This window comes from Mesoplodon mirus (assembly GCF_964341445.2).
Source record: "Mesoplodon mirus genome assembly, chromosome: 2".
NCBI lineage: Eukaryota > Metazoa > Chordata > Mammalia > Artiodactyla > Ziphiidae > Mesoplodon > Mesoplodon mirus.
The window spans coordinates 142,850,171-142,868,987 of record NC_138977.1 but is presented as its reverse complement, the minus strand read 5'-3'; the positions used below and the strand labels follow the sequence as shown (position 1 = coordinate 142,868,987).

Here is an 18,817-nt window from a genome sequence, read left to right as displayed (position 1 = left end):
ATTAGATGCCATACTCTTGCCAGCTGCCTTGGCTATTATTAAGATCCCTGAGCATCCCAAGCTTGAATCCCTAGAGGCTAAAGTAAACCACCTCATTGATATTTCTGTCAAAAATGCTGCTGTCAAAGGAAGCAGTGGCCAAACCTCTCTCATGGTCTAAAGGGATGCTCCCTAAGACAACAATCTAGAAAAAATTGACTAGAAATGCCCAAAAATTGGCCCCAGAAAAGGAAAAACAGTACTGGAGTTCTGGTAACTGCTGGTTCGATAAAAAGAGAGAACTCTGGTTCAGGCCAAATAACAAGTGGTGCTACCAGAAATTCTAAGATTTTCACTCCTTACCACTGTACATGCATTGAACCATTGGTCCACTGACAGAATGATAGCATTCGTGAACCAATATGGGTGGGGAAATATTAAGAAGGCTGCAAAAAGTGCCTACCTCGCTTGTCCCACCTGTCCAAAATATAAGCCAGGGAAGCCTGTTCACAGTGCTCCCCAACATTTTAAACTGCCTAGTGGGCCACTTGAGGTTTGAAAAATGGATTTCATACAGCTGCCCTGTCTCATGGATATAAATATGTTTCAGTCATGGTTTGTATGTTTTCTCACTGGGTCAAAGCTTTGCCTCATAGGCAGATCACTGCTTATTCCATGGCTAAAATTTTGTTAGAATAGATTATCCCTACTTGGGGAACACCTTCCACTTCATAGTGATTGAGGGACCCATTTTACTTGTCAGGTACTTCGACAAGTTTGTGCTATTTGGCTGGTTTTACATTTTCACTGTGCTTGCCATCGCCAATCCTTAGGGTTAGTCTAACATACTAACGTCATTCTTAAGACCCAATTGGCAAAATTCATAGAGGCCCTTAAGATACCTTGGCCAAAAGCACTGCCATTGGTCCTTCTAAATCTCAGATCTACTCCTGTCAGAACTCATAAACTCTAACCCTTTGAGATAGTCACTAGACAACCAGTGCACCTGACCCTTGACTCTTTTAATCTGCATTTGATAAAAGGGGATATGCTTCAACACTGTAAAGACCTAACTTCTATTAAAAATAACCATGCTCTGATAAAGCAATCTTTTTTTTTTTTGGCTGCATTGGGTCTTCGTTGAGGAGAGCAGGGGCCACTCTTCGTTGCAGTGCACGGGCTTCTCATTGTGGTGGCTTCTCTTGTTGTGGAGCACAGTCCCTAGGTCACGGGCTTCACTAGTTGCAGTGCCTGGGCTCAGTAGTTGCAGCACGCAGGTTCTAGAGCGCAGGCTCAGTAGTTGTGGCACATGGGCTTAGTTCCTCTGAGGCATGTGGGATCTTCCAGGACCAGGGATCGAACCCATGTCCCCTGCATTGGCAGGCAGATTCTAACCAGTGTGCCACCAGGGAAGTCCCCTAGAGCAATCTTTTCACAGTGTGCTCTTGGGAGATGAAGATCTTAAGCATCATGTGCTGCAACCTGGAGATTTCGTCTATTGGAAAAATCAACTCCAGAAGGATTCTCCTCAATCTTGCTGGAAAGGCCCCTATCAGGTACTGATAACCAACCTGTGTGCCACCAAACTCCAGAGCATAGACTCCTGGATTCACATGACACATCTAAAGAAAGCACCAAGTCCTGATTGGACCTGCACATCATCTGGTGACCCGAAGGTCAAAATTTCCCAGAATCTAAGCACATGACATCTTATAAGACAGCTTTTCCAAGATGTCCAGACCAGGCCTGTCAGAAGGTTTAGAAGTCACAGAAGTCTTTCTTTCATTTGGACTATAAACTGACTCTGGATTCTTTTCCAAGTTCATACTCTCTGAATTTGTGAACTACAAGCTGTATTATTGATAAAACATTTGGTTCCAAACAGTTTCTTTTGAGATGACCATATTGTTTAATTACTTCATGTTTGTTCCTGCACTGTGTCTTCCCAATGTGCTTGCTTAATTCCTTCAATTTTGAGTGTGCCCTTGCTGGATGCACTATTCTAAGATGCAGATTTTAGGTGGGAAATGCCTGAGATGTCCCCCTCCTACCCCTCCTTGTTACTCAAATGTGACCACAATAGGTTCCCAGTCTGTGCACTTTCCCTCTGACATGGGACATGACACCCAGGAAAGGTCCTTCCTGGCACTGAGGGACAAAAAGCCACTGAATGCTGGCCAAAAAATTAAAAAATTAAATAAAACCTAATTCTTGATCAGTGATGCTTTCAGAGAAAGATCTTGATCAAACTGGGGAAATATGAAAATTAATAAAGGGAAACCACTAAAATGGAGTCAGGAGACCAGAAGGGAGAGTTCTTATGCACATACCACTTGACATCAATACAGATCACAACAGGAAGAGAAATATCTTGCATTTCCAGGAGGAAGTGATATTACTACCACCAACAGGAGGAAAAAAGATTTTTTCCTTGCCTGGTAACAGCTCAGTCAATGAAATACTGTCACAACTCAGTTGATGAAAAGCCACTATACTTTGAATTCCCAGTTTCCTCCAGTGGACTTTTTTGTTTATAACAGCCCCAAGCAACTTTCCTTTCTCCTCTATAAAACACTTTCCTCTCCTTTGCTTTACTGAACATGCATGTGGTTCACCATCACTGCATGTCCCAAACTACAATTCTTTGCAGCTCTTGAATAAATCCACTTTGCTGGTAAAATAACTGCCTGTTTTATTGTTCTTAGTTAACAGTCTTAACTATAGCAATTATTATTATGATGATGTCAGTCAGCAAATTTGAATATGTAATATGAATATGAACAGGTAAGATCCTTTAAACATAATAGGTGTTAGATTATTGCATCACATTTCAAATTGAGAAGTATAGAAAAATAACCAAAAACATTATATAATGATAACTTTATTTTTGAAATATTTCTCAGTAAATGGAAATTCCAGTATTTTAAAGTGTGCAGTATTTTACATTCAAATGAAGGGTGTGACATTTATTGATCTTAAACACTCTTTTACATGTTTGTTTTTATATAGATTTCTGTTGTCTGAAGCTAATTGTTCCTTCCTTCATTTATTTAATAAGCATTTATTGAATATTTACCTTATGCCAGACACAATGCTGGGTCTGACAACAAAACTCTGTAAGGCAGTTCCTTCCTCAGAGAATTCACAATCTATTAGGGCAAAAGGTATTTAGAAACAGAAAAATTGGAAAACACTGTGATACATCTTTACTGATGACATAATGGCAGCACAAAGTTGATACCAGCTCTGATTCTGGGGGTGGAGTGCATGACCAAGGTCTACACTAATCAACACTACTGCAGTTCCCAATGCCATTGGGGATAAGCATGGGACCTAATAGTCAATGAGACTCAAGAAGACTTTGAAATTTCTGGAGAAAAGACTCTTGCTCTATCTTGCTGGATCAAAAAATGGGGAGGGTGTGGGAGCTCTATCACTGTCTTGCTACAATGGGAAACATGAGATTGAAGCCAACATCAATGTGAATGGTTTTGCTGAGAGACATAGCCAAGCTTGGTCCTGAAGACATATATGTCATGGAGCCTCAGCCTGGCGTGAAGCCAATTTCTGGGGTTTAAAGCTTATAAGGACCAGTATATTACCTTTACTTAGGCCAATTTATGTTCGTTTTCTATCACATACAATCAAAAGTATTTGAACTTAACATGGGTTGGGAAAAAACAATACCATTAACAGGAATCATTAGACTGCAGTGAGAGATCAGAGTTTAAGTTTTGGTTTATTCTCTGTCTTTACCACTGACTATAATACTCCTCATGGGCAGAGACCATGTCTACCTTGATTATTTCTTCATATCTAGGAGCTAGTCCAGTGTGTACTGTACAAAATATTAAATATTTATTGACTGACATGAAGGAGAAAAATAGACACATGAAAAATCAAAATAAAGAAGACTTTGAAATAATTTTTCACGTTGTCCTGAGGAACAGAGATACAGTGATAAGATGATTAATGAATTGTAGAGGACTGTAGCTACAAAGGCAGTAGAAAGAGTTTATTAGAGAGGTAAGATGCTGTCACTTAGACTAGCACATATGCCAAGAGTGGGCTTGACCAATACCAAGGGAGAAGGGAAAAAAATCCCCACCCTTCAGCCTTTTCTGGAACACACACAAGATCAAATGGTAACTTACAAAAAAATTTTAAACATTCTACTTTTTAAAAAAGAATGATAGGATAAATGAACAAGATAACATAATACAAAATACATGTAGCAAGAGTTTTTTTTTTTAATTTAACAAAGGTTTATTGGGCATCTATCATGTGCTGTGCTCAGCTGGGCACTGGATACATCGTGGTGAACAGAGGAGCTTGGTCCCTACCTTCGAGGGCATTCAATCTAGTATGGAGAGATGGATGATAAACTGGTAAATTAATACAAATTAAGAAATATCAAGAGTTTTAGAATAAGGTATGTGGAGTATATATTTCAAAGAATTATACAAGAGATCATATTTATCATGTGTTGTGGGCTGAATTGTGTCCCCTCAAAATTCATATGTTGAAGCCTTAACCTCCAGTACCTCAGAATGTGACTATATTTGGAGATAGGGCCTTGAAAGAGGTAATTAAGTTAAAATGAGGCCATTAATGTGTTTAATCTGACTGGTGTCTTTGCAAGAAGAGGAATTAAGACAAAAGGGGAGACATCAGGGTCAAGCTTGCACAGAGAAAGGACATGTGAGGAAAAAGTGAGAAGGTGGCCATCTCATCCATGTACATACATGTTATTTTACGTTATGTGCCATTGACTGGAAATTATAACTTTTGTCCAATTTAGTTTTTGACCAATATATTTTTAAAGTCACTTGTAGGTTTTGGCCTATTTACTTATTATTTTTCACACATACACATATATTTTTTGCTCTTCACCTTTTTAATAATATACATTGTAGTTTATCTCATATCAGTGCATTTATAACTACCACAATTTTTCACTGCTCTACAAATGTTTCATATTTTTAAACTCGTCTTCTAGAACTGAACATGTTTAGGTGGCTAACAATCTTTTACCTTTATGAAAAATGTAGCAATGGATAACTTGTACGTTTTGGTCATGTGCGAAGATTTCTGTATGATTCATTTCTAGAAATGGAATTGCTGGGTCAAAGATATGAGCACTTAAAGCTTTAAAAAGATATTTTTTGTATTGCTCTCCATTGAGGCTAAATCAATTCATGACCACCAGCAAGGTAGGAGGGTGTCTATTTCTTCAAACCCTTTCTAATATTGAATTATCAAAAAATGTTTTGAGCTTTGTCAATTGAAAAGAAATAGTACCTAAATATTAGCTGTAATTGGCCTTTTTATTTTTATGAGAATGAAGACTGTCTTTTCTAAAGTTTTAGGCCCAGTTGTATTTCTTTTTATGTGAACTGTCTGCTCACATGTTTTGCTCATCAGGTTGTTGGTCTTGCTTGTTGATTTCTAGGGTATTATATGTCATTAAAGTTCAAATCATTATTAGAAAACTGGATTTTTCTAGTATATTAAGAGATGTACACACTTCCTCTTTCAACACACATGTTCAGCTCCTTTCACTTTTGCGTCAGCTTTAAAGTGTATAATTGTGGTTTTCTTAAAATATATTTGACTTAAATAGCATTGGTTTGTTTGTTTTAGCATTGGTGGCTCCTGGGACAGTATGACATCACAGAAGCTTGAACTGTGGCCTGCATTGGCTGGGGGTAAGTGAAATGAAAGAAATAAATTCAGTTGGTAGATATATTGGGAAATAATACAGGAAACTATTAATTATTTTGTGTGTGTGTTTTATGGACTTATTGATGTTACTTTTTTTCTTCTTTTTGGTGGGAGAATTAACTTCAGACTTGGTATGGTATTATAAAAAGTGTGTAACACAACAGAAGGAAAAGACCTACAATAATGAACCCAAAACAATTAAGAAAATGGGAATAGGAACATACATATCAATAATTACCTTAAATGTAAATGGACTAAATGCTCCCACCAAAAGACACAGATTGGCTGAATGGATACAAAAACAAGACCCATATATATGCTGTCTACAAGAGACCCACTTCAGACCTACAGACACATACAGACTGAAAGTAAGGGGATGGAAAAAGATATTCCATGCAAATGGAAACCAAAAGAAAGCTGGAGTACCAATTCTCATATCAGACAAAATAGACTTTAAAATAAAGACTACTAGAAGAGACAAAGAAGGACACTACATAATGATAAAGGGATCGATCCAAGAAGAAGATATAACAATTGTAAATATTTATGCACCCAACATAGGAGCACCTCAATACATAAGGCAAATACTAACAGCCATAAAAGGAGAAATCGACAGTAACACACTCATAGTAGGGGACTTTAACACCCCACTTTCACCAATGGGCAGATCATCCAAAATGAAAATAAATAAGGAAACACAAGCTTTAAATGATACATTAAACAAGATGGACTTAATTGATATTTATAGGACATTCCATCCAAAAACAACAGAATACATGTTTTTCTCAAGTGCTCATGGAACATTCTCCAGGATAGATCATATCTTGGGTCACAAATCAAGCCTTGGTAAATTTAAGAAAATTGAAATTGTATCAAGTATCTTTTCCGACCACAATGCTATGAGACTAGATATCAATTACAGGAAAAGAGCTGTAAAAAATACAAACACATGGAGGCTAAACAATACACTACTTAATAACGAAGTGATCACTGAAGAAATCAAAGAGGAAATTAAAAAATACCTAGAAACAAATGACAATGGAGACACGACGACCCAAAACCTATGGGATGCAGCAAAAGCAGTTCTAAGAGGGAAGTTTATAGCAATACAATCCCACCTTAAGAAACAGGAAACATCTCGAATAAACAACCTAACCTTGCACCTAAAGCAATTAGAGAAAGAAGAACAAAAACATCCCAAAGTTAGCAGAAGGAAAGAAATCATAAAAATCAGATCAGAAATAAATGAAAAAGAAATGAAGGAAACGATAGCAAAGATCAATAAAACTAAAAGCTGGTTCTTTGAGAAGATAAACAAAATTGATAAACCATTAGCCAGACTCATCAAGAGAAAAAGGGAGAAGACTCAAATCAATAGAATTAGAAATGAAAAAGGAGAAGTAACAACAGACACTGCAGAAATACAAAGGATCATGAGAGATTACTATAAGCAACTCTATGCCAATAAAATGGACAACCTGGAAGAAATGGACAAAGTCTTAGAAATGCACAACCTGCCAAGACTGAATCAGGAAGAAATAGAAAATATGAATAGACCAATCACAAGCACTGAAATTGAAACTGTGATTAAAAATCTTCCAACCAACAAAAGCCCAGGACCAGATGGCTTCACAGGCGAATTCTATCAAGCATTTAGAGAAGAGCTAACACCTATCCTTCTCAAACTCTTCCAAAATATAGCAGAGGGAGGAACACTCCCAAACTCATTCTACGAGGCCACCATCACCTTGATACCAAAACCAGACAAGGATGTCACAAAGAAAGAAAACTACAGGCCAATATCACTGATGAACATAGATGCAAAAATCCTCAACAAAATACTAGCAAACAGAATCCAACAGCACATTAAAAGGATCATACACCATGATCAAGTGGGGTTTATTCCAGGAATGCAAGGATTCTTCAATATACGCAAATCAATCAACGTGATACACCATATTAACAAATTGAAGGAGAAAAACCATATGATCATCTCAATAGATGCAGAGAAAGCTTTCGACAAAATTCAACACCCATTTATGATAAAAACCCTGCAGAAAGTAGGCATAGAGGGAACTTTCCTCAACATAATAAAGGCCATATATGACAAACCCACAGCCAGCATCGTCCTCAATGGTGAAAAACTGAAACCATTTCCACTAAGATCAGGAACAAGACAAGGTTGCCCACTCTCACCACTCTTATTCAACATAGTTTTGGAAGTTTTAGCCACAGCAATCAGAGAAGAAAAGGAAATAAAAGGAATCCAAATCAGAAAAGAAGAAGTAAAGCTGTCACTGTTTGCAGATGACATGATACTATACATAGAGAATCCTAAAGATGCTACCAGAAAACTACTAGAGCTAATCAATGAATTTGGTAAAGTTGCAGGATACAAAATTAATGCACAGAAATCTCTGGCATTCCTATATACTAATGATGAAAAATCTGAAAGTGAAATCAAGGAAACACTCCCATTTACCATTGCAACAAAAAGAATAAAATATCTAGGAATAAACCTACCTAAGGAGACAAAAGACCTGTATGCAGAAAATTATAAGACACTGATGAAAGAAATTAAAGATGATACAAATAGATGGAGAGATATACCATGTTCTTGGATTGGAAGAATCAACATTGTGAAAATGACTCTACTACCCAAAGCAATCTACAGATTCAATGCAATCCCTATCAAACTACCACTGGCATTTTTCACAGAACTAGAACAAAAAATTTCACAATTTGTTTGGAAACACAAAAGACCCCAAATAGCCAAAGCAATCTTGAGAACGAAAAATGGAGCTGGAGGAATCAGGCTCCCTGACTTCAGACTATACTACAAAGCTACAGTAATCAAGACAGTATGGTACTGGCAGAAAAACAGAAAGATAGATCAATGGAACAGGATAGAAAGCCCAGAGATAAACCCACGGACATATGGTCACCTTATCTTTGATAAAGGAGGCCGGAATGTACAGTGGAGAAAGGACAGTCTCTTCAATAAGTGGTGCTGGGAAAACTGGATAGGGACATGTAAAAGTATGAGATTAGATCACTCTCTAACACCATACACAAAAATAAGCTCAAAATGGATTAAAGACCTAAATGTAAGGCCAGAAACTATCAAACTCTTAGAGGAAAACATAGGCAGAACACTCTATGACATAAATCACAGCAAGATCCTTTTGGACCCACCTCCTAGAGAAATGGAAATAAAGACAAAAATAAACAAATGGGACCTAATGAAACTTCAAAGCTTTTGCACAGCAAAGGAAACCATAAACAAGACCAAAAGACAACCCTCAGAATGGGAGAAAATATTTGCAAATGAAGCAACTGACAAAGGATTAATCTCCAAAATTTATAAGCAGCTCATGCAGCTCAGTAACAAAAAAACAAACAACCCAATCCAAAAATGGGAAGAAGACCTAAATAGACATTTTTCCAAAGAAGATATACAGACTGCCAACAAACACATGAAAGGATGCTCAACATCTTTACTCATTAGAGAAATGCAAATGAAAACTACAATGAGATATCATCTCACACCAGTCAGAATGGCCATCATCAAAAAATCCAGAAACAATAAATGCTGGAGAGGGTGTGGAAAAAAGGGAAGACTCTTGCACTGCTGGTGGGAATGTGAATTGGTACAGCCACTATGGAGAACGGTATGGAGGTTCCTTAAAAAACTACAAATGGAACTACCATATGACCCAGCAATCCCACTACTGGGCATATACCCTGAGGAAACCATAATTCAAAAAGAGACATGTACCAAAATGTTCATAGCAGCCCTATTTACAATAGCCCGGAGATGGAAACAACCTAAGTGTCCATCATCGGATGAATGGGTAAAGAAGATGTGGCACATATATACAATGGAATATTACTCAGCCAGAAAAAGAAACGAAATTGAGCTATTTGTAATGAGGTGGATGGACCTCGAGTCTGTCATACAGAGTGAAGTAAGTCAGAAAGAGAAAGAGAAATACTGTATGCTGACACATATATATGGAATTTAAGAAAAAAAATGTCATGAAGAACATAGGGGTAAGACAGGAATAAAGACACAGACCTACTAGAGAATGGACTTGAGGATATGGGGAGGGGGAAGGGTAAGCTGTGACAAAGTGAAAGAACGGCATGGACATATATACACTACCAAACGTAAGGTAGATAGCTAGTGGGAAGCAGCCGCATAGCACAGGGAGATCAGCTCGGTGCTTTGTGACCACCTGGAGGGGTGGGATCGGTTGGGTGGGAGGGAGACGCAAAAGGGAGGGGATATGGGAACATATGTATATGTATAACTGATTAAATTTGTTATACAGCAAAAAAAAAAAAGTGTGTAACAACTTGAGGAATACTCAAGTTTATATATAAAGGAATAGTGGCTTTAAGAAATTATTAAAGGGTAATGAAGTAAAAATCTGAATTAAGCATTCACAACAACTTTAACATATTGAACTTGGTGCCATTAAATTCTTTTATGCATTAAAATACAGACAATATGCCACTTTATCATCACTGTTTTAAAATTATCTGTAAAGTAGTTATGTTACTGAACCAAACCTCGGTCTGCTTGCCCAAGCTCAGGAAAGCCAATCTACTGATACAGGGTTGTGGTGAAGGAAAGGGCAGCATTTATTGCAGGCACCAAGCACGGAGTCCAGGCAACTAGTGCTCAAAAGACCCAAACTCCCCGATGGCTTTCAGGGAAAGGTTTTTAATGCCAGGGTGAGGGAGAGGGCTGCGGGGTATGTGATCAGCCCATGGACATTCCTCTTATTGGTTGGTAGTGTGGTAATTGGGAGTCAACACTGTCAGCCTTCTGGTTCCAGCCTGTCTGGGGTCTGCATGCTTGTGGGTAGCATATAGTTAACTTCTTCCACTTGTTGGGGGGTTTTAGTATCTGCAAAATAGCTCAAAGAATATGGCTCAGAATATTATTTATAGCCCTTGAGGAGGAACTAAAGGTCCTTGACTAGTTTATTGGCTAAACTATTATTATTTTATCTTGCTTAACTGTTTCCCTTTGTTTCTGCATTTTCTCACTTCTCTGATTAAATTTATTCTTTGGAACTCTGGAAGGCCTAGGAGGCTAAAGTTTTTCTACAAACAAAATGCAGGCAGAGGACATGGTGGCAGGGGCATGGGGGTGTCCCAGGAAGGTCCCACAGGGTCCTGCTTGGTTACAGTTGTGGTTTTACATTATTATCTGTTCCAGTACTACAATTTGAGAAATAATCTTTTTTTTTTTTTTACTTGGATCTAGTATGGAGTAGTGAAAAATAATAGGTATTGGAGTTAGACTCTCTTGAGTTCCAGTTCTGGTTCCACTTTCTAGCTTGTGTGACCTTGGGCAAGTTATTTAACTTTACTAAATTTCCTCATTCACAGGTGGTATATACATTATGGGTTTGTGTGAATTAAATGAAATAGTCCATAACAGATATTAGCCAGGTGCCTGGCACTTAGTATATATATGTAATTTAAAAAATTTTTTCTTAGTATATATTCCATTAGTTTTTGAAGCACATTTTATTTTACTCTAGGATAAAACATTTTCATGATGACAATATCACTGTAAATAGAAAGCAGCTAAATTTGGTTAATTTGGTGGCTACCTCTTGGATTATTTTGAAAGTAATCCCTTCTATCCTTAAATAATCCTTTCACTGTCCCCAAAATTACACCATTAGAGATTTATTCCATTCAATATCTTTAAAGTTGAAGATTTTTATTGTCTTTAATGTTTTCACATAAAAATGAAATATCCCCCAGAAGGAGATGAGGAATATAATTTTAGGGGACCATGAGAGCCTGATTTAATCAGACTTGAGGCTGACCTTTGTATGTGAGCTAGTGAGTGGCAAATGAGAGTAACAAATGAGAGTAACAAAGGGGAGAGACAAAACTGAAAGATGTAAATTTCACCTTGGTCTCAACTGAAAAAAATAGTCCTCTTCAGTGCACCAAAAGAAATTAAGACAAAGAAAATGTCATATATATATATATGTATATACATATATATATATTTTTTAACCACTAGACCACAAAGAAAACTTATACACAGTTATTCATAGTAGTTTTATTTATAATAGCCCCAAGTGGGAAACAACCAAAATGTTCCTCAGTAGGTGAATTGTTAAACAGACTGTGGAACACTCAGCAATAAAAAGAATGAACTATCGATATGTGCAACAACTTGGATAGCTCTCAAGTACACTGTGCTGAGTGAAAAAAGCCAGTGTCTAAAGGTCACATACTGTGTGGTTTCACTTATATAATATTCTTTAAATGATTACATTTATAGAGGTGGAAGACAGATCAGTGGTTGCCAGAGGCTAGAAATTATACACAGAGGGGAGTAAGTGTGACTATAAAGGGGTAGCGATAGCATGAGGGGTATATTTGTGGTAACAGAATAGCTCTCATCATGTTTACAGTGATGGTTACATGACTTTACATGTGATGAAATGATATAAAGCTATATATACACATTATACCAATGTCTAATTCCTGGTTTTCATGTTGTATTATAATTATGTACCATATAACCACTGGGGGAAACTGGGTGATGGGTACACAAAACCACTCTGTACTACCTTTGCAACTTCTGTGTATCTATAATTATTTCAAAGTAAAAGGTTAGTAAAAAACCCAAAATCATTAGAGGGCTTCCATCATTAGAGCAATTCTTATTGAAGTCTGGATGGAGACATTTGCTTTTGTATTCTTCTTTGCTGGTGAAAGGTGAAAGTACGTGGTAGACAAGTGAAGGGAATAAGCCTTGTCATGAAAATTAGTGAGTCAAATGAAATGTCAGAGAGTTTAACAATCTTCACAACATTAAACACCTTTGGAATAGAAAGCTTTTAAAATAAATAATTCATTTTTAGGATGCCGTCTAATGCATATCTGTAGTTGTTACAGGGTGGCCCTTTTTCTTAGGGATGAAAGGAAGTAGAGTCAGAAACTTTCAGATTCCAACTGTCCACTCAGTAGTTAGATGAAGACCACATTCAACTTCACCCCCATCTTCCCTCTTTCCTCTTAATTCTTTCCCTTAGCTCCAGGGCAATTCAGTTTCAGTTTAGTTTTTGATTTGAGGAGCTTGAACCACATCTTGGTATTCCTACTCCAGATAACTTGTGCTGGGACAATTTCCCTTTAAGGCAGGGTTGAATGTTTGACAGTAGCAAAGTTGAATCCTTGTGGGGTCTTGGAGCCTTACTAGGGAATAAGGATTAAGAATGATTGAGATTCTCCAGACTTTGAGAAAGACTACTGAAATTAATTTCTTTGTAGAAGTGCAGAAATAAACTCTAAAGAGCTAATTCAAATAAGGGAGGCAGGTGTGTCTCCGTAGTAGGTGGAAGTAACTAAGATAGGTGTAAGCTTTTCTCTTCTTGGCTTTCATCCAGTCCTTTCATAAACCATTTCTGCTTGAGCCACCATTTCCTTATATGCAATAAAGGTTAATACAATACCTCATGTGATTAACCTTTTCTAGCTTTATTTTAAATTTGGCTTCATAGCTGTTGTTTTGAGGTAAAAATGGAACTCCCATGTAAAAATGTTACTGAGAGTGGTACTTCAGCTCAAGGAAGTCAGACTAGACATTTCGACATTTAGAATTTAAGAGGCAGTATACAATAATGCTTAAGAGCATGAACTCTGGAGCCATACTGCTTGGGAACCCTAGCTCTCCAGTTTGGCAAGTTATTAAACCTCTCTCTGTATCTGAGTTTTTAATTTGTGAAATGGAAATAAGTGGGGATAATAACAGTATTTACCTCACAGGGTTTTGGGAGGATTAAATGAGTCAGTAAATAAAAAGTGCTTAGAACAGTGCCTCGCTCATGCTTGACACTGTTAGCTATTACTAGTATGTTACCGTTTGCATTTCTAGTTGTCTTATGTGCATTCTCCACATCTGCCCCAAGCAATCAGAAAACTTTTACAGAGCTAAGACTGTTTCCCACTTTTCCTATTACAATTTGTACCTAAGAAGTGCGCAAAATATCTGTAACAAGCCTCTAACTCCAGGAAGTAGTTTGCTTTGGTGCACCCACTAATAATATGAAGAGCCTTTCTCTTTAAAAATGGTGAGCATCAACCACTTTTTAGTAGTATAACAATAAGAGACTTAGTTCTAATAGATTCGCTGTGGCAGCATTTCACACAATGAAGCTCCCTTTATTGATACGGTCATAAAAGTTTTGCTCTCTATTCAGAGCGGATTCTCTTCAAATCAGAGCACCGGTCTCCTTTTGGTTAGCGATCTGTCCCCACCTGTGCTCATCTGCCTCTTGTCCGCAGGAAGGTAATTCATTACCATTCCCTTAGGTTGGGTAGCGAAATGATTTTTCAAATCCGTGCCTAACCTCCGCCTCAAGGTCGAGGTTCCGCCCCCAGCCCGCCCAGGAGGGGGGAAGGGGCGGGGCGTCCCAATTCCTGGGCGGGGCTCGGGTGGCGTGCCTCGAGACGCCGGCGCCGTGACGTATGACGTTACCAATTGACGCAGCCGCAGTGCTGCCCGGCCCCAACTCGGACCCCTCCCATCCTCCTCCGCCCCACTCTGTGTCAGAGGTGGGGCCCCGGGCCGGACTTTGGGCGGCGGGTCTGGGTGGCGGGGTTGGAGGGTGTGGACCCGCGCAGCGCTCAGCAGGCCGTGTTCGGCTGGGCTCTGCAGCTGCCGCCGCCGCCGCCCAAGGCCCTCGGCATCCCCGGAGAGAGACCAGAGCGATTCCGGGCCGCCCCGGCGCTCGCTCAGGTGAGGGGATGGGTCCGGCTGGGCAGGGTTTGGGTGGGCAGCACTCTTCCCAGCATCTCTGGACCTCAGTCTGGTCGGAATCAGGGAGGTGTGGCTTCGTCGCGACTGCCTGGTGCGACGTCGACTCATCTCTTATTCGTTTGCCATCCTTATCTGCAGCACGGGGACTTGTACACCGGCTGTCGAAGGTCCATGAGAAGGCCAGAAAGGGCCATGATGGGTGACTGGGGGCTCGAATGCAGAAACTGGCCCCTGGGTGGTGGTATGGCGGGCGGGCGACGCCCACCTGCGGCTGTGTGGGAAGGACCGTGCACCTGCAGACTCTGGCTTCAGCCTTGTTAGCTGCACCGGGCTGCAGGAGACCCCATCCTGGTTAACGCAGAGTCGATTTTGGACCAAGGGCGGTGGAGCCTTAGAAACCCTGTTTACTCCCCAGGCGTGGTGTGTTTGTATTCTGATGGGTGCTTGCTGGGGCTACACTATGGAAGAGTACGTTTCAGCGGAAACATCTTTTGACCAAAGGAGGGTGAAGGGAAGTTGATTTTCCCTCTGCAGAATTGTCCCCCTCCCGCTCCTCTTGGCCTTAGCTTTGACAAATGCAAGTTAGGGACGCTTGTTAAAGGGAAAGAGTTCTTGTAAATTTCCTCTGTAAGGAAATCATTGTTTTCCATGACTGTTCAAGCGTCTAAGTTTCAACTGGTTTCATGTTGCTGCTTTCAACTCTGTGCATGGCAATGAAGCTGATTTATTTTAAGTTCACTAGATACATAAAGTATAAAAATAGATGAATTAACCAGACCATTTATCTTAATGAGTATTGAGTGGTACATGATTTATGTGCATATATTATCTTATTTAATCATCATAACAATCCTATCAGGTAAAGTCTGTTACTACTCTTATTTTACAGATGAGAGAACTAAATCCCACAGCCCTAAAAAACAACTTGTCGAAAGTCAGAGTTGTGATTTAGATCAGGTCATTGTACTCCAGTTTGGAGTCCCTTAATCAGTATGCTTTACCACTCCCAAGCATCGTGAGGATTTGCAAGGTGATTTTCATTTGATAAAAAGTGTGCCAGGTGGGAATAGGAAGGAAACTGAGGCACCATTCTTGCCAGCAAGGACCCAACAGTTTGAGAGAACAGCTTTTTCAAGGAGTATGTTTTAAAGGTAGGATTTGACCTCTAGAACCCTCTGATTACCAAAATCATGCCCTTTCCATAAGTACAGTGGTTTTGAAACCTTTGGAAGACTGTAGTTTGGAAATTGTGGTCTTCTCGTTTTAGGAGTATTTCTTGTTCAGAAACTTTAAAGAAGGAAATGTAATATTGGATGAACACTAAAGACTTCTTGTGTGTGCATGCACACAGTTGCATATGTAATCAAATCATTTAATCTGAAATGGTGAAACTGCTGATAAAGCCAGAATATCTTGTATAATTGGTTAAAATGGGTGATCTTTTCAGGTGTGTTAAGATGAAACACTGCAGACAGGCCTTCTGAAGATCAAGAAAAGGAAAAACAGAACATTACAGACCCTGGAAAAAAAACTTGGTAAATATTTCGGGTTTTCAGTTAAAGCTCAGATAGAGGAAATCTGACTTTCTGCTTCAATTGTAATTTAACCTGATCGAATGGTCTAAGAATGGGGGTGGGGTGACAGTAGTGTATGGGGTGACAGTAGTGTATAACGTGACCTGCCATTCATTTTACCTGACTTTTGAACTATTGCTATGTGACTGACAGTTGAGTCATGTGCTTAGCTTGTGTATTGGCAGGAGAAAGCAAGGGGAATTGTTGGCTTGATTCTCTATCAAGTGTCAACTTTCTTTTCTCTCTTTTGCTTCCTCATTAATCTGCCCATATTATAAAGGGTTTTAAAAAGAAAGGAAGAAAATTAGTTGACGTTTGGTTTGTTCTTTATAGAATACTGTGTTTGTTTGAACTTAACTGTATTTTTCACTATGAGTTCAATGGAGAATAGTAGAAGACATGGTTAAACATGATTGAGAAAATCTTAATTAATTTCATAAATATTTATTGAGTACCGTACCTCAGGCATTTTTTCAGGCTTCTGTTAAGAGTAGTGGTCACCATGGCCCTGGAGAGTACTAGAGTAGTGAACTTTTTTCTAGAAGGTAAGATTTTTGTGAACCCATATCTTTTATTTATTTATTTATTTATTTATTTATCTATCTGTCTATCTATTTATTTTTGGCTGCATTGGGTCTTCGTTGCTGCTCCTGGGCTTTCTCTAGTTGCAGCGGGCGGGAGCTACTCTTCACTGCAGGGCGTGGGCTTCTCATTGCAGTGGCTTCTCTTGTTATAGAGCACACAGGCCCTAGGTGCATGGGCTTCAGTAGTTGTGGCATGTGGGCTCTAGAGCACAGGCTCAGTAGTTGTGGCACACGGGCTTAGTTGCTCCGCGACATGTGGGATCTTCCTGGACCAGGGATCGAACCCGTGTCCCCTGCATTGGCAGGCAGATTCTCAATGACTGTGCCACCAGGGAAGTCCCTAAACCCATATCTTTTAAAAAAGTTTTATATGCAAGGATGTTTTTGATTTATGTAAAAGACTAGGAAAACAGCACTACTCATACAGTAAGTGTTTGTATCTATAATAATTCTTTCATATTATTTTAGTTAATAAAGGAAGGCACTCTACTAGAGCTACTTTAAGGTACAGTGAGAAACTAGGATTCTTACAGACTTCACTTTAGTGTACTCTTTTCCATGTTAGAGATAGTAGTAGACCACATGTTCTTTATCCATTCATCTGTTGATGGGGACTTGGGTTGTTTCCATATCTTGGCTATTGTAAATAATGTGAGATATATATATATATATATATATATATATATATATATATATATGTATGTATATATGGAATACTATTCAGCCATAAAAAAAGATGTAACTTTGCCATTCGTGATGACATGGATGGATCTCGAGGGTATTATGCTAACTGAAATAAGATGGAGAAGGACAAATAACATGATTTCACTCATATGTGGAATATAAAAAACAAACAAAATAAATGAACAAACCAAACAAAAACACAGTTACTGAGAACAGAGTAGTGATTACTAGAGGGAAAGGGATGGGCGGGTAGGGCGAAATGGGAAAAGGGGATCCACTGTATGGTAATGGATAGAAACTAAATTTTTGTTGGTGAGCACATTGTAGTTTATACAGAAGTATGAATATAATGTACCCATGAAACATATAATGTTATAAACCAGTTACCTCAAAAAATAAATTTAAAAAAGGTAGTGATAGAATTTCAAAAGTTCATGGGAGATTAAGAAAATTAACTCTTTAATTTGAGAAAATTTCAGGGAACTTATATATGACAAATAGAAGGGACATGGTCAGATGCAACAATCTGGATGATGAATTGGAGAGAGATGAGCTTGGAAGCATGGCAGTCAATTAGAGGCTATTGTAGTAATCCACGTGGCAAATGAGAATTAGAAGCACAGTAGTGTAAATGGGATTTAAGGGATGGAGATGGATTAGATAGATATAAAGGAGATAGAATGGATAAGATTTAGTGGGCTTGAGGGAAAGTGGAGTCAGGGTGATTTCTAGCCATTATCATTTTCAATTTTATAATTAATGTTTAATAAATATTTTCAGAATAAATGAATTATCTGACACCTGGCTTGGGAAACTGAGTAGATTCCGGGCCATTTACTGAGGGAATATATAGGAAGAGAAATAGACTGAGGAACATGGTTGGAGGAGATGAGTTCAGTTGAGGCTCTTATATTTGAGGCATCTGTGACTTCCAAGAAATGTCATTAGGCAGTTGTATATACAGATCTGAGTTAAGAAGAAGACTCAGCTTGAGATATAAATTTGAAGTCACAGTTTATAGATGATAGTGAAAAGCAATGGGAATGGATGAGATCAGTCAGGGAGAAAAACATAGGGTAAAAGAAGAGAAATGAGGATGGGGAACACTAATATTTAAGGGTAAGGTGGAAGGAAAACATACCTCAAAAGAGATGAAGTAGCAGGCAGGGAAGTGGGAGAAGATCAGCAGAGTCACAAGTAAGTGGAAGAGCTGAGTTTGGAGAAAAGGAATGAGTATTAGGCATCTTTGAGACATCACATAAAATGAGGATAACAAAAATATCCATTGGACATGTCAGTTAAGTCATTGACTTCAGCAAGAGCAATTATATAGGTGGATCCAGTTCACACTGGCTAAGAGATAAGAAATTGAAATAACTAATGTCACTTGGTCTTTCAGAAAGTTTGGTTTTAAATGGGGGATAGTTAGAGATAGTTTGAGATAGATAGATAGATAGATGAGTTTGAGA

General features: G+C 38.6%; 1 protein-coding gene across 2 annotated transcripts in view; it reads left to right on the top strand.

Annotated features, from left to right (window-relative positions):
* Positions 1 to 14,273: 14,273 nt before the first annotated feature.
* Positions 14,274 to 18,817, top strand: part of BLTP1 (bridge-like lipid transfer protein family member 1) — a 216,383-nt gene continuing 211,839 nt past the window's right edge. For both annotated transcript variants that reach the window (XM_082606819.1, XM_082606818.1), the window contains exons 1-2: positions 14,274 to 14,485; positions 15,954 to 16,041. The gene's annotated coding sequence lies outside the window, so the exon portion shown is untranslated. The remainder of the gene's footprint in view (positions 14,486 to 15,953; positions 16,042 to 18,817) is intronic.